The following is a 13,035-nucleotide window of genomic DNA, read 5'->3' on the forward strand; positions in this document are numbered from 1 at the left end:
ACAGTATGTAAACTTAAATTACACATCCTCTACACAGTCCTCGATCTCTCCCCAAGCGATTTCCATACTTTTGGAGTCCTCGATAAAGATATTCGTGGCCGTCGATTTGCTTCGCACGAAGAGGTGCACGTTTGGCTGCAATTATGGTTACGAAGGCAACCGCAAATATTTTTGCGTGAAGGCACTGACCGACTTCTGTCACAGTGCGATAATTATATTAACGGTTATGGCAATTACTTTTGAAACAACAATCAGTTTACTTACTTTTTTTCCATCAGTCTCGTTGCCCTTTGACTATCCCCTTATATATCGGAGATTACAGGTGAATTTGGGTCTCCACAGTCAACAGCGTCCAGTGCTGATTTTCATTATCGCAGAGACAATGTTTTTACACGCGCAAACGACTGAACAGGATGACCACAAGCGTTTGACGAACGGACGTTACGTCGCCTCTGCAGTGCCCGATAGACGGTCTGATGTGCATGATCGCCGTTGATTTGAGTGTGGAGCATAAGGAACCAATTTCTACGAGGGCTGTAGAGAGGCACATGGATCGCATAGGCTTCAGCAGTGTTTGATGACACCTCGACACAGAAATCAACGACTGACATGGACCATGGAATAGTGGCTGCGTGTAGCATGGTCCGATGATTCACGGTTTCAGTTGAACAGAGATGAAGGGTTCGTAAGAGTGCGGCGTGTGTCCCATATACACTCCTGGAAATTGAAATAAGAACACCGTGAATTCATTGTCCCAGGAAGGGGAAACTTTATTGACACATTCCTGGGGTCAGATACATCACATGATCACACTGACAGAACCACAGGCACATAGACACAGGCAACAGAGCATGCACAATGTCGGCACTAGTACAGTGTATATCCACCTTTCGCAGCAATGCAGGCTGCTATTCTCCCATGGAGACGATCGTAGAGATGCTGGATGTAGTCCTGTGGAACGGCTTGCCATGCCATTTCCACCTGGCGCCTCAGCTGGACCAGCGTTCGTGCTGGACGTGCAGACCGCGTGAGACGACGCTTCATCCAGTCCCAAACATGCTCAATGGGGGACAGATCCGGAGATCTTGCTGGCCAGGGTAGTTGACTTACACCTTCTAGAGCACGTTGGGTGGCACGGGATACATGCGGACGTGCACTGTCCTGTTGGAACAGCAAGTTCCCTTGCCGGTCTAGGAATGGTAGAACGATGGGTTCGATGACGGTTTGGATGTACCGTGCACTATTCAGTGTCCCCTCGACGATCACCAGTGGTGTACGGCCAGTGTAGGAGATCGCTCCCCACACCATGATGCCGGGTGTTGGCCCTGTGTGCCTCGGTCGTATGCAGTCCTGATTGTGGCGCTCACCTGCACGGCGCCAAACACGCATACGACCATCATTGGCACCAAGGCAGAAGCGACTCTCATCGCTGAAGACGACACGTCTCCATTCGTCCCTCCATTCACGCCTGTCGCGACACCACTGGAGGCGGGCTGCACGATGTTGGGGCGTGAGCGGAAGACGGCCTAACGGTGTGCGGGACCGTAGCCCAGCTTCATGGAGACGGTTGCGAATGGTCCTCGCCGATACCCCAGGAGCAACAGTGTCCCTAATTTGCTGGGAAGTGGCGGTGCGGTCCCCTACGGCACTGCGTAGGATCCTACGGTCTTGGCGTGCATCCGTGCGTCGCTGCGGTCCGGTCCTAGGTCGACGGGCACGTGCACCTTCCGCCGACCACTGGCGACAACATCGATGTACTGTGGAGACCTCACGCCCCACGTGTTGAGCAATTCGGCGGTACGTCCACCCGGCCTCCCGCATGCCCACTGTACGCCCTCGCTCAAAGTCCGTCAACTGCATATACGGTTCACGTCCACGCTGTCGCGGCATGCTACCAGTGTTAAAGACTGCGATGGAGCTCCGTATGCCACGGCAAACTGGCTGACACTGACGGCGGCGGTGCACAAATGCTGCGCAGCTAGCGCCATTCGACGGCCAACACCGCGGTTCCTGGTGTGTCCGCTGTGCCGTGCGTGTGATCATTGCTTGTACAGCCCTCTCGCAGTGTCCGGAGCAAGTATGGTGGGTCTGACACACCGGTGCCAATGTGTTCTTTTTTCCATTTCCAGGTGTGTATCTATGCTTCCTGCGTGTCAACAAGGTCTTGGGTGTGTCCACATGGTCTCAGAATTGTCCCATTGTCAGGCTGCAGGAGACAAAGCCAGAGGCACGTTATGTAGACAGTCTTGATAACTACTTTCACCTATTTCTGGTACTCGAGTACCCTGATGGAGATACCATGGTTCAACAGGACAATGACACATGTCAAAGCTATTTGGTTTCACGGAGGTAACTTGATGAACATTCCAGTGATCTTAAGACCATTGCTTGGCTCTCCAGGTCACCTGATACTAGCACAATCTAGCATTTATGGGGTGTTGTCGATATTCGTGTACGTTGGACTGCCCACACGCAATGGAAATATTTCATATCTCGTAGCTTACAAACGGGTCTGACTTTATCGACTGTGTCAGTATAGAGACAGGGATTAGTGATAATGAGGTGGTCATACCGACAATGGTTATTACAGTTAATAAATCCATCAAGAACGCTACGAGAGTATTTTTTCCAGAATGAGCAGATAGGCAGATACTGACATCATTTCGTTCCAACAAAAAGGAAAATTGAAACTTTTGAGAAACAAAAAATGGTCCAAACAAGCTGGAAAACATTTATTGTCCGTGCTGTTAGCTAATTTCGACTGTGAGTCATTTTCAACCACCTGAAATACATCCACAAAAATTGTGACATTGGTTTATACGTTGTCTGTCTACAGGGAACGTCTCGTATACATGTATACTTCGTAAAAGAAGTTAGTTACTTATCACAAGCCTCAAGCTTCACATCGCATCTGACTAACTAGCCGCTACATTTGTAAAGGCACCCATCGCGTTCCTGTGCACGTATAGCACAAATACAACACAATAGTTTACTAGATTACATCCAAAAGTAATACGGGTGCAGAAAGCTGCCGTATCATAACATAGGGACAGCTGTTATGGTGCAGCCAAAGATGTCTAGAACCACCATCTACGGGTAGTCAATCCCGCTAGTAATATTGTAGCGCAGTATTTACTGGCACGTTATGTTTGTTACACTCAAGCAGAACAGCGCAATATAAATCGATAGAATATGTGGTACAATAACAAAATAAATTGAAGAGCTCATACGAAAGTTTATAGATAGTCGTTCTTCCCAAGCACCCACAGGACACAGAAAGAGGAAAATGATAGTGGCACCAGAGCTACATCCCACCACACACCGTAACGTGGCTTACGGAGCGTAGATGTAGATGTAGACTAATGAATTTCATGCTGGGATAAAAGAAAGAGAATCGTTTAGTATTATTGTCGTTGTCTTGCGGAGAGAAAATTGCTTGTATTTGAACATCTGTGATTTCTGTAATAGCGTAATTTACATAATAAAATAGCTTTCAACGCCGTATATTCCACAATTATTAAAATGTCCCGAGGTATTATGCCTGGTGAACTTTTTGGAAAACTCTGAACTTTCTTACCCACCTGCGAAGAACATCTTCAGGGAAGGAGTCGTGGCTTTCGTTCACTGCACACAATGGCTCGCTGAAAACTGAGCTGAAATTCCCTATCGAGATGAATCAACGTAGGGGCGTGATGTCACATGTTTTTGAAATTGGATCGCAGCTGGCCGCTGTCGCTTGCTATCATACACTACTGCTATCGTTGCTTGGATGGAGACCACTACGCTTCCACTCCACTACTGAAAGTCAGGTGCCGCTGAATATAACATCTTATCCTTTCCGAAAGAATTATTTGTCGAATTTAGCAATCTCTGTTGCTTCTCTGTAGAACTTATCAAAGTACTCGTACGTGGTAACCAGGATCTCTGTCTTATCACACTGTCTCCTGTGGTTTCCTGATTGCAAAGTGGTCTCTGCCACAGCTGATTGACGATTTCTCCCCAAGGTTTTTTTTTTAAATTTTTATTCTCATGTATTCGTTTGTCATCCAAGGCTCTCTTCATAGTGCCCACATATTACTGTCCGCATGTACGTGATATTCTCTATACTCATTCTTTTCGTTAGTGGTAGGCGAGCATCCTTGGTCGAAATTTAACATTATTGTATCTTGCTAGCGGTTTATATACAACTTTACAGTAGTACTTCTGTCGCATTTAAGGGCAGATGTAATGTCGCTGGAATATTGTTAGTTACACACAAAATCTAACAAGGAAAATGTTTTATAAAGATAGAGAGGTTTGAGAGATACAGTTCAGTATTTTTTTAATGTTGAAGCTGCCATGCACAGAACTTGTGTTATGCGTTAGATTCTAACGAACCAGTACAGATCTTAAGGTAGCCGTTAATAGAGCAACTGAGCCATGACTGTATCACTTTGTGGCTATAATTGAAATAAACAACTGGTTTAATCCTTCGCACACTGATTTATTACTGCGTTTTAGGTAGAATACTAATCACATACCTGTGTTAACCGTCTCAACCGTTACAATGCAATGTGAAAGTTTTGTATTATGGAAATACATCAATAATATGAACGTTGCAAAAGAAACTAGGTAACGGGTGCACACCGTTAAGTTATAAGAACCTGAGGTTGATGCAACGTATCAACATTGTTGATCCTCGTTTAAAGTCCCTGGTATGGTCGAGCTAGTTTGCACCATGTAGGAATACAGTTTGATCTGGAGAGAAATATAACTGGTTCTTTGCTGTGACGTAGTCGATAGAGACAGCAGGACTCTCAAAACAAATATATTTTTGAAATCCAGATCCTTCAGGATAAATTATACTTAAAAGTGAAAAATTGTGGTATCGGCATTTGCTTCTTTAATGGGAGACTTAGCAGGAACTCTAGATGGAATTATTTAATACCTGGTGGAATGTATGCTGTGGCAACATTAATTAAATAACTCATCAGAGTTTGTGACGGTATAATTAAATAACACAGTTATCTTATCTTTAGTTACTAATTGCCCTTTTTACTTCATCACTATCACCATCACCACCACCTCCAGTCACTTGACATTCATTACTGAATAAAGCCCGCTCTACGTTATTCCACGAATTGCAGTCTTCACGTAATTATTCATGTTGCTGTCGTACGTTTTCTAATATCGTCTGCGCATCACCCATTACGTCATCGGGTGAACTTACTTGATTCAGTGAGTATCCATTTGTCTGACTGCATGCCCCGATCAAATTAATATTAAAACAACTTCCACTCCAGTCCATTTGTAAGTTTTACTGTTCCTCCTAGTAATTTCCAAAAAACCTTATTATGTTGCTCAGTGAGCAACCCACTGGTTTTGAATGGTATTCTTATTGTAATTCCATGTCTTGCTGCCATAAGTCAAAACTGGTAATACAGAATACCATCAGAAAGTTTCTTGTCTCTCAAACTTTGTTTCAACTTCTTCAACCTGGTACCCATCCTCTTGTGGACATGACCAACACATACCAGTTTTGTGATAATCTTCTCACCATAAGGCTGAGCGGCTACTACACTGTTAATTGCTTTTGAGTCTCCATCACCTAAGAACTTAGTGTAACACACTCCCCTTTCGTTCACAGTGTCTAAAAATTTCAGTAGCTGCAGAGGCCTCCATACCACCACCTGTTCCTTCATGATTTCTGTCATAGATATGCCCTTCTTCATTACTGATTTACCTTTATAACAAAATCTGGAAATCTATTACCTTTCCAGATCCACACTGGTCACCGTAGCAACAGAATTCTTAGAACTGTAGACACACTTCCGCCAAGTGCCATCAAAAGCTACTGGTATGTCAGTCATACCATCATTTATTCCAACATATTCGTTTGCAACACCCATCGTTGACGCACATTGCAACAGATTCCACAGCAGCTCCAATAAATCCTGCATACTTGTCGATTTTACAAGGTGGACGTGGCATATTCATCACAGCACACATTGTTTGTGTTGCAGTGTGTCCTTCGTCAATAGCTCTCAATTCATAAAACCACCTAACAATTCATAAAACCACATTCCAAAATGAATGAATATATTTAAAACTGGTACAATTAATGATAAGTTTCCTGGCTAGTCCATTTGATACTTCACTGTTTTCATGTAAACTAACTGGCCCTCCACATGTTTTACAACACACACATTCACGTAACACCATTGTTTGAATATGTAAATCTATCGGAATATAACCTAACCTACCATTTACAACACTTTCGTTTTGAGAAAACTACGTATCACAACGTTTTATTTTAATCTTCGAAGCACTAATGGGTGTTTCTCTAGATACTGATGAGTTTGCCTGTAATTCATTGTCTGTAACTAAACACGCCACATGTTGAACAAAATGTTTCCCTTTATTCGAAAATCTATTATCATAAAACCGACGTTTCTTAAAAACTCTTCTTTTTGGCGTCATACTTTACTTTTTGAGAGATTTACCAATCTATTCGTCACTTTTCCTCGGAAAAACGATAGCACTTCGACAAACAACGCGTGTTTATGCTATGAATCGATACGATATTGTTTTTGACACTGCTACATTTACAAAAACGTAATTTAACCTTTATAACAGAGCAATCCACAATCTTCTATATAAAAAATTACCGATTTTGTCAGATCTTGAAGTAATGCTCGTAAAAAATTTAATATTTCCAACTGGTGTAGATCATATTAAAAAAAAATATAATACTTTCCATGAGAGTTTATAAGTGATGTATGTATCATTTTATTTGGAAAACTGAGAGACGAGATAAAAATCCGAAAATGTGAAAAAAAAAGATTTTTCCGTTCTAACTCCCCTTGACGGCGGGACTGGTGATCACGAAGTAGATGAAGTTAAGAAATTCTGCTATCTAGGCAGCAAAACAACCCATGACGGACATAGCAAGGAGGACATAAAAAGCAGACTAGCAGGTGGGTACCCGTGGTCTAGGGGCAGCATCTTTGATTCAATAATGAAAACGTCTTCGGTCCCGGGTTCGATTCCCGCCACTGCCTAAATTTTGATGATAATCAGCATTGGCGGCCGAAGACTTCCGGCATAAGAAGTCAGCCTCATTCTGCCAACGGCCTTGTAAAAGAGGGCGGAGGAGCGGATAGAGGTTCAGGGCACTCTCTTGTCCTACAGGTGGGAAATTGCCCCTAAGGGCGGAAGAATCAGCAATGATCAACGACATGAGGATGCAGAAGGCAATGGAAACCACTGCATTAAAGACACGTAACGTGTATCCACAGGACATGTGGCCTGTAATTGAAGAAGTGTCATGATGATCTCTCCATTGGCAAAAGATTCCGGAATAGTCCCCCATTCGGATCTCCGGGAGGGGACTGCCAAGGGGGAGGTTACCATGAGAAAAAGACTGAATAATCTACGAAAGGATAACGTTCTACGAGTCGGGGCGTGGAATGTCAGAAGCTTGAACGTGGTAGGGAAACTAGAAAATCTGAACAGGGAAATGCAAAGGCTCAATCTAGATATAGTAGGGGTCAATGAAGTGAAGTGGAAGGAAGACAAGGATTTCTGGTCAGATGAGTATCGGGTAATAACAGCAGCAGAAAATGGTATAACAGGAGTAGGATTCGTTATGAATAGGAAGGTAGGGCAGAGGGTGTGTTACTGTGAACAGTTCAGTGACCGGGTTGTTCTAATCAGAATCGACAGCAGACCAACACCGACAACGATAGTTCAGGTATACATGCCGACGTCGCAAGCTGAAGATGAACGCATAGAGAAAGTGTATGAGGATATTGAAAGGGTAATGCAGTATTTAAAAGAGGACGAAAATCTAATAGTCATGGGCGACTGGAATGCAGTTGTGGGGGAAGGAGTAGAAGAAAAGGTTACAGGAGAATATGGGTTTGAGACAAGGAATGAAAGGGGAGAAAGACTAACTGAATTCTGTAACACGTTTCAGCTCGTAATAGCGAATACCCTGTTCAAGAATCACAAGAGGAGGAGGTATACTTGGAAAACGCCGGGAGATACAAGAAGATTTCAATTAGATTACATCATGGTCAGACAGAGATTCCGAAATCAGATACTGGATTGTAAGGCGTACCCAGGAGCAGATATAGACTCATATCACAATATAATAGTGATGAAGAGTAGGCTGAAGTTCAAGACATTAGTCAGGAAGAATCAATACGCAAAGAAGTGGGATACGGAAGTACTAAGGAATGACGAGATACGTTTGAAGTTCTCTAAGGCTGTAGATACAGCAATAAGGAATAGCGCAGTAGGCAGTACAGTTGAAGAGGAATGGACATCTCTAAAAAGGGCCATCACAGAAGTTGGGAAGGAAAACATAGGTACAAAGAAGGTAGCTGCGAAGAAACCGTGGGTAACAGAAGAAATACTTCAGTTGATTGATGAAAGGAGGAAGTACAAACATGTTCCGGGAAAATCAGGAATACAGAAATACAAGTCGCTGAGGAATGAAATAAATAGGAAATGCAGGGAAGCTAAGACGAAATGGCTGCAGGAAAAATGTGAAGACATCGAAAAAGATATGATTGTCGGAAGGACTGACGCAGCATACAGGAAAGTCAAAACAACGTTTGGTGACATTAAAAGCAACGGTGGTAACATTAAGAGTGCAACGGGAATTCCACTGTTAAATGCAGAGGAGAGAGCAGACAGGTGGAAAGAATACATTGAAAGCCTCTATGAGGGTGAAGATTTGTCTGATGTGATAGAAGAAGAAACAGGAGTCGATTTAGAAGAGATAGGGGATCCAGTATTAGAATCGGAATTTAAAAGAGCTTTGGAGGATTTACGGTCAAATAAGGCAGAAGGGATAGATAACATGCCATCAGAATTTCTAAAATCATTGGGGGAAGTGGCAACAAAACGACTATTCACGTTGGTGTGTAGAATATATGAGTCTGGTGATATACCATCTGACTTTCGGAAAAGCATCATCCACACAATTCCGAAGACGGCAAGAGCTGACAAGTGCGAGAATTATCGCACAATCAGCTTAACAGCTCATGCATCGAAGCTGCTTACAAGAATAATATACAGAAGAATGGAAAAGAAAATTGAGAATGCGCTAGGTGACGATCAGTTTGGCTTTAGGAAAAGTAAAGGGACGAGAGAGGCAATTCTGACGTTACGGCTAATAATGGAAGCAAGGCTAAAGAAAAATCAAGACACTTTCATAGGATTTGTCGACCTGGAAAAAGCGTTCGACAATATAAAATGGTGCAAGCTGTTCGAGATTCTGAAAAAAGTAGGGGTAAGCTATAGGGAGAGACGGGTCATATACAATATGTACAACAACCAAGAGGGAATAATAAGAGTGGAAGTGAAGAAGAATTAAATGATCATCTGCTGAACGGAATGAACAGTCTAATGAGTACACAGTGTGGTTTGAGAGTAAATCGGAGAAAGACGAAGGTAATGAGAAGTAGTAGAAATGAGAACAGCGAGAAACTTAACATCAGGATTGATGGTCACGAAGTCAATGAAGTTAAGGAATTCTGCTACCTAGGCAGTAAAATAACCAATGACGGACGGAGCAAGGAGGACATCAAAAGCAGACTTGCTATGGCAAAAAAGGCATTTCTGGCCAAGAGAAGTCTACTAATATCAAATACCGGCCTTAATTTGAGGAAGAAATTTCTGAGGATGTACGTCTGGTGTACAGCATTGCATGGTAGTGAAACATGGACTGTGGGCAAACCGGAACAGAAGAGAATCGAAGCATTTGAGATGTGGTGCTATAGACGAAAGTTGAAAATTAGGTGGACTGATAAGGTAAGGATTGAGGAGGTTCTACGCAGAATCGGAGAGGAAAGGAATATGTGGAAAACACTGATAAGGAGAAGGGACAGGATGATAGGACATCTGCTAAGACATGAGGGAATGACTTCCATGGCACTAGACGGAGCTGTAGAGGGCAAAAACTGTAGAGGAAGACAGAGATTGGAATACGTCAAGCAAATAATTGAGGACGTAGGTTGCAAGTGCTACTCTGAGATGAAGAGGTTAGCACAGGAAAGGAATTCGTGGCGGGCCGCATCAAACCAGTCAGTAGACTGATGATAAAAAAAAAAGCAGAGACAAAGAGGATAATCCTGGCCCAGAGAAGTCTACTAGTGTCAAACATAGGAACCCAGCATTGTAGGGTAGTGAAACATGGACTGCGGGGAAACTGTGACAGAAGAGAATCGAAGCATTTGAGCTGTGCTAAGGAAGAATGTTGAAATTTAGGTGGGCTGATAAGGTAAGGAATGAGGAGGTTCTTCGCAGAATCAGCGAGGAAAAGAATATATGGAAAATACTGACAAGAAGAAGGGACAGGATGATAGGCTATTTGTTAAGACATCAGGGAATAACTTTCATGGTATTAAGAGGGAGCTGTAAAGTGTAAAAACTGTAGAAGAAGATGGAGATTGGAATATATCCAGCAAATAACTGAGGACGTTAAAGTTCCAAAACAATAAAAGTTCCACTACACGAAGTAGGATAAGTGTGACGAAAATCAAGGACAGTGGCAAGAGCTGAGCAGATGTCGAGGTATTGTAATCAATGGTGCTTCTGATCAAATGTTCACTATGTCTTTGCACATCCTCTCGAAAGAACCCCCCAAAAATTTTATTGTATTCAACATATTATCTCACAATTCTATAATTGTCTGCTTGAAACTCTTGCCTTCTCTTCAATCGCTATCTCGTTCTTTAGGGTTTCTCTTGTCTTTCGCTGCTGTCTTGTTACTTACACTGACTGGAACGCCGGCTCAAATTGCTGCAATATCTGCTGTTATACATACGTTATTTCCTCGCCCAATGACATCAAATAGAATTGGTGATTTACTCCTTGAGGAAAGATGTGGAGTCCTTCGGCACCGCAATTAATGTCCTACATTCAATCAGTAAGAGTAGTTTCTTTTTTGTGTTGTAGTGGTGAATGTGAGGTGGGTTTGTGAGGAGATCATTAAAACCCAGCAAGAATGTGACCAGCATTCCGAAAGAATTCTAATTATATTAATTGTGGGACGCTGTTGGCCTGTTTGCATAATGAGTTGAAGTAGAAGCGACCTGTATTGTGGGGGAGGGGGGGGGGAGGGCATAAATGTGTTCTTGCACGCGGACAGTGCTTCCGTTTATACAGTGAACATGCCATAAAAAGCGCACTAACGCAACTTCGATGTTTGTCATCCATTTGTCATTTTTTTTAATTTCGTAACCACAAATGAAAACTCGTCGAATGAAGGGATGTGTTGAGTGGCAAACAACTATTATACGGAGATGGAACACAATTCCTTTTCTTATATATTGAAAAAAGCTTTAATCTTATTGGCCAAAATACAGCAAGCTCAGGGGATTTTATCTCAAGGATTTTTTTCTGTTATTCAAAACAATAAAGGCATATTGTTTATCAAACGTAGCAATCGACTCTTTTACTTAGACATACAGACGTGACAGACATGCTAAATCTAGTGCTAGAGGAAGCAATAATGATAGAATTTACAGCGGCAGACGAAGATTTCAGATATGTAACAGAGGAGAGCGGCACAAGAAGGAAGATGTATGAAATTGTATCAGAGCGGTCGATTGACTGATACCAAGAAAAGCCCAACACTCGATAAATCGACAACTACGATTTATGTCATTGTCGCATATGAATACAGATTTGTGTAATAAGCATTATTAATTGCCAATCAAACAATGTAAAAACATAGCTGATCTTTTAGGTAGCTCTGCAGGCTAGAACATGAAACGAATGGGGGCTATTTCATTGGCAACGCCCAATAATACTTACAGGAAGACAGTTTTACTATGAGGGGGACGTTTGCTAAAGTTAAGTGGTGGTTAAGAAGTCAGTGGAAGAGTATCACGAGGCATTACATAAAAACACCAAGGCTGAAAGAAATACGACTGCGGTTCCTCAAGAGAATGAATGGCCGTCTGTTACCTTACCACAACAAGATAATTGTATTAGCACAGAACTACGTCACGACAAAAACCCATAACAATGACAAAGCTGTAAGACGGAGTAAACTGTGTGTGAGCTTTTAACTAGTTAATTCCTTACACACGTGGTGAAGATAATGAAATGATACTTTTATCGTGCATACATTCGCATGGGGCCTCCCGGCCGGCCAACAATGCCATACGATCATTTCATTTCATTTCTCAAGAAAAGTTGTGAGAAGTAAGTGACATGTAATTCTTCAGTGATACTTTCGATTTATGTGAGACCAAACCGAAATGTAATCTGTGTGGCTGGATACACAACACAAAAATATTGTTTCCGCCGATTTTGTGATAGTAATTAAGTGTACAACTATACTGGGTGGTCAGAAACAGTCTAAAGGGCTTGAAAGTGTGTTGCGGGGTAAGCTATGCTGATAAACAACTGTGAATAAAATAATTCGATACGTTGCGCAGTTTACTAATTATTTACCATTGAAGTTAGCCAATCAGATCGTCACGCGCGCAAATTCAAGCAGCCTGTCACAGAAAGTGTCGCCAAACATTTTCTTCATTTGGTTTCCTCAGAGCGAAAAAACGTACCTTTGTGCACCTAGCTTAAATTTAACACTTCCGAAAAAAGTACATTTTAACTGGCAATGAGCATATGAACAAGTGGTTAATCACGAAGCAACACACATTTATTCTCATCGCTAGGAAAAAAAAAACCAGCAGTTTATTTTCCACCTGGTTCAGTCTTGTGCAAAGGCCTTGACATCTGCTCAGGTCTTGCCACCGTCCTTGATTTTCGTCACAGTTATCCTCCTTCTGGTAGTCCCAACCGAATCTAAGTTTAGTGAAGTAACCCAGTGGTTGTTTTTCTTATTGTATGTTCAAAAATGTTCAAATGTGTGTGAAATCTTATGGGACTTAACTGCTAAGGTCATCAGTCCCTAAGCTTACACACTACTTAACCTAAATTATCCTAAGGACAAACACACACACCCATGCCCGAAGGAGGACTCGAACCTCCGCCGGAACCAGCCGACCAGACTATGACTGCAGCGCATAGACC

General features: G+C 42.4%; 1 protein-coding gene across 4 annotated transcripts in view; it reads right to left on the reverse strand.

The window, feature by feature from the left end:
• LOC126161859 (organic cation transporter protein-like) overlaps positions 1 to 13,035 on the reverse strand; it is a 325,910-nt gene that overhangs the window by 192,719 nt on the left and 120,156 nt on the right. Inside the window, exon 1 of one of the 4 annotated variants that reach the window (XM_049917975.1) lies at positions 3,582 to 3,616. The exons of the other annotated variants lie outside the window; for them this stretch is intronic. The gene's annotated coding sequence lies outside the window, so the exon portion shown is untranslated. Of the gene's footprint in view, positions 1 to 3,581; positions 3,617 to 13,035 lie in introns of those variants that run through there. 4 annotated transcript variants of the gene reach the window in all.

The sequence above is a fragment of the Schistocerca cancellata genome, chromosome 2 (genome assembly GCF_023864275.1).
Source record: "Schistocerca cancellata isolate TAMUIC-IGC-003103 chromosome 2, iqSchCanc2.1, whole genome shotgun sequence".
Classification (NCBI taxonomy): Eukaryota; Metazoa; Arthropoda; class Insecta; order Orthoptera; family Acrididae; genus Schistocerca; species Schistocerca cancellata.